Genomic DNA, 4232 nt, shown 5'->3' on the forward strand with positions numbered 1-4232 from the left:
ATATATATATATATATATATATATATATATATATATATATATATATATATATATATATATATATATATATTAGGATTTCATACACTACATAAGAGTACGTGTTCATACACTACATAATGTTACGTTCTTTGTTTTAAATGAAAATTTAGAAATACTTTTAGAATAAAACGTATATGAAAGTGAAGGTCTTATATATATATATATATATATATATATATATATATATATATATATATATATATATATATATATATATATTAGGATTTCATACACTACATAAGAGTACGTGTCCATACAAAACAAAGTGGGAACAACTACTTCCAAGTTAGTTGCCATTGGTAAACCCGCCAACAATACATACCACTCAATCATGTAGCCTAATCGACTAACCTCTGATTCATGTTAACATATGAAAGCTAATGAGAGTAAGTTCAAATTTCTTGGATGCAACGAAAATTAAATGCAAGAAATAGCAACTTACTTTCATTATTATTACTAACTTATAGTATCATCCTTTCATTTATCTCTATTATAGAATGGCAGAATTGAGTACTTGGCAAAGTACCAAAAGCTGCACCTTTGACTATATCCATTAATAGACGGACACTGACACTCTTTCATGAGTAATTCCTTCCGCCTGGTTTTCCCTCTAAGAACCTTTCGTTTATAATGTTATTTCTTCATTAGTTCTTCAGATAATACCCGTTGTAATCAGTTCAACTATTTTATCAAATAGATGAACTACATTTCCGAAAGCAGGATATGTAGAGAAAGTTGAATTATTAGATGGTTATGATTTAAAGAAAGCAAAACTCTTATATTCTCTGTTTCACCTGTTGTTGACTTTTCATTGGTACATTTTGCATTAAAGGCGAGTTTCCATCTCTAAGCATCAACCAATTATGAAATCAATTATAATTGAAGCGGAATGAAGTCATGAACTGATTCTTAAAATAAGTGTTATCTGTTAGAGGAGAATATTGAAGATCAGTGTGGGATGAGCCAACCCAATCATCCACCAATTCTTTCCATTTTCTATAACAATGAAAAACAACAAAATGGTATTTAATTTTCCATATTTGTTGATCTTCAAAAAGACTAACCTCATAAGGTACTTCACCAGTGTTCTTACTTCATTTGATGGATGCTTACGCAATCAATTAATATCCCTTCCTATATCAGTTTCCTAAATCAAAGTTTGGAATTCATATATAATTATCTTTGATTCATCAGATCAATATTAAAGGAAGAGATAGAAAAAGGTTTCGTTTACCTTAAGCTCTTTGAATGTTTTTTTCCCCAATTACCCTTCTACCTAAGAAATTGCAAAAATCATTAACAATTTCAATTTTAGAGTTTGTGGTTTCTCGAGTTTCTCTTGAAAAGCCCTAAATCTCACCCTCTTTTAACAAAACAAAATGAAAGGCGTTTGTTTGGTGATGAAGGTGGAACGTGGTGAGAGACGAAAGAAAAAAAAAAAGACATTGATATCTTCTATAAAATCCTTATAAAGTCTTCACTCTGAGCATATGTTAAAATATAATTAAGCAATAACGGTTATCCAAATAAGATAAACCAAATTCCAATAATTCAACACCTCAAAATGGGATAATCGGTTATCTATTACAAACCCCCTGACCGACTTATTAAAAAATGATGCATAATGCATTTGAGTGGTCGGAAGCAACAACAAGAGCATTTGATTTGCTCAAAGAGGCCTTGCATTTATCTATGGTTAAGAGTCAATCAAGAGAACCATTCATGTAAATGAGAATTTGTCAAAGTATTTAGCTATTTTAATTGGTGTATTTCCTTTTTTAGTCACCTAGAGTCAATGGTTTGTTTCTCTTATTTAATGGGTGTAATGCCGTGATCAAAGCACCGAATTTGAAATTAATTTGCTTCTCTCCAAATGTGGTGAACATTCTCGAATTTTATCATTCAAAACCTAGTAATTTGGACCTTGTGTTTGCATGTGTATCAGAAAAAGTAAACTTTGTTCCTATTTCCTACAATTTGCCAAAATATAACAGCAAAAAAAATGAAAATCATCTCTCGTAATTAAGGATCAAAAAGAAAAAATGGGCAAGTTTGCGTTTCTACAAACCCCCATCCCAAATCCAGCCATTTCCTCCCTAAGATCATTAGTCTCATCCCATCTTCCATATCTTTCCTTATTTATCGGATCAATTTCAATCAAATGATCAAAAGCAAGTCTCCCAATTTCAACATCACCACAAACCGAAGCCCCATTAAACAATGCATCCCAAACTTTTTCACTAGGCTCAAAAGGCATTCTCTTTATCAACTCCACAGCTTCATATAGCTTCAATGCTCGACATAATTCACCTATCATACATTCATAATGCTCCATTGAAGGCTGAATACCATATTTACACCACATACTTTCCAATACCCTAAAAGCTTCATTTACAAATCCATATTGAGCACAAGCTGATAATATAGATGTGAAGGTCACGTGATCCGGATATATACCTTCTGTTATCATTTGATTGATTAAATAAAATGTTGTATTTACATCTCCATGTGATGCGTATGCTGAAATTATTGATCTCCATATGATTACACTTCTCTTTTCTGATTGGTCAAATACTATTCGGGCCCCATTGAGAAAACTTAACATAGCATAGGTGTCAATAATCCCAGATGATACATAAATGTTTGTGTCATAACTGTTTCTGATTGCATACGCGTGTGTCTCTTTTGATCCTTTTAGATTTGATAAATGTGAAAGTGTAGGAAAAATGTTTGAGTGTTACAGCGTTTGGTTTGACTCTGTGTTCATCTTGCATCTCATGAAGTAAATCGATTACCTTTTCATACTGATTGTTCTGAAAATGACCTGAGATCATAGCATTCCATGTAATAAACCCTGGTTTTTTCATTTCCCTGAAAAGATCCATGGCTTTTTCTACAAAACCATGTAGCATGTATCCTGATATCATAAAGCCATAGCTACTCTCATCTTTCTCAGACATTTCTTCGAACAGTTGTTGTGCATAGTACATGGCGATGCCTCCACAGTTCACATACATCCTGATAAACGCATTGCAAACTGGGAGATCTTTTTTGATTTCGTAATCTATAACAAATCTATGAACTTTCATTCCTAAATCAAGATCTTTTGACTGTTCGCATGCTTGCAGGATGCTGATTACTGTGAATTCATTCGGTGTTATGTCTTGTAAGCCCAACATCTGAAAATATATTTCCTTGCATTCATCATAGAACCCTCCTTGTGAATACCCTGCCATCATGAAATTCCAGGACACGAGATCTTTCTCAGGTGCATGATCAAACAAGCTTCTTGCTGTAACCATATCTTTACACCTACAATAGAATATTATCAAAGCGTTTACAAAGAAGATATTGGAGTCCAGCCTGTTTCGGATGATAAAACAATGGACTGTTTTAGTGAAGTTCGATTTGTAATAACCCAACGAGGGTAAAGCTTTTAACAAACATGTAACGGTGTAATAATCTGGTTTTACAGACATCGAGGAGGCAGATAAGAAACTCCGTAAAAGCTTCGGTGTATGATCAGTGTTCTTGTTGGGAATTTCGGCGAACACGTTGTGGGCTTCGAAATGGTTGTAGGTTTTAGAGTAACAAGTGCTGAGTTTTGAAGCCAAGAAGTTGTCGAGAGTGACGGTGGAGAGGATGAATTTGGCATGGAGGAGCTTGGATTGGCGGATGAGACGGTGGTTGGTGTGGCGTTGAATGAGGCTGAGCCCATTGGGGATATGGTGGTGGTGGTGGTGTATGGTTTGCGCAGTGGCGGGTGGAATTTGAATACTCAAAAGTTTTGTGAATCTCATTCGCTTGGACCGATGCTTACATCAAGTTTAAAGAAGCCTCTCACACCCAAAGTGAGAGAACATTATGGCTTTTCTCTTCCATTGATTATGAGTGTATACACATTTAATATGCATCGCAACCCTAGCTTGGCGTCCAAGGAAGCTTAGGGTGCATGCAACTTATGTTAACTAAATACAAGATAACGACAACCAATAATAAGGATAAAAATACTTGGTAAATACTATGACTAACGGGCCCTGGTGATCCGATGTTAAGGTTGTCTCTAATATTTTCATATAATCTTAGCGGGAGGCGATCGGATGCTAAGGTTGCCTCTAAAATTAATCTTAAACAAAACACCGATGAAGTCCTAAGGTGAAATATGGAAGGCACACGAAGTACTCGAATGTCAA

General features: G+C 34.4%; 1 pseudogene; it reads right to left on the reverse strand.

The window, feature by feature from the left end:
* Window positions 1-1978: 1978 nt before the first annotated feature.
* LOC145120961 (pentatricopeptide repeat-containing protein At2g37310 pseudogene) lies at window positions 1979-3927 on the reverse strand (annotated as a pseudogene).
* Window positions 3928-4232: the final 305 nt, after the last annotated feature.

This window comes from Lactuca virosa, chromosome 6 (assembly GCF_052849685.1).
Source record: "Lactuca virosa cultivar CGN04683 chromosome 6, Lactuca_virosa_CGN04683_v6, whole genome shotgun sequence".
Taxonomy (NCBI): Eukaryota; Viridiplantae; Streptophyta; class Magnoliopsida; order Asterales; family Asteraceae; genus Lactuca; species Lactuca virosa.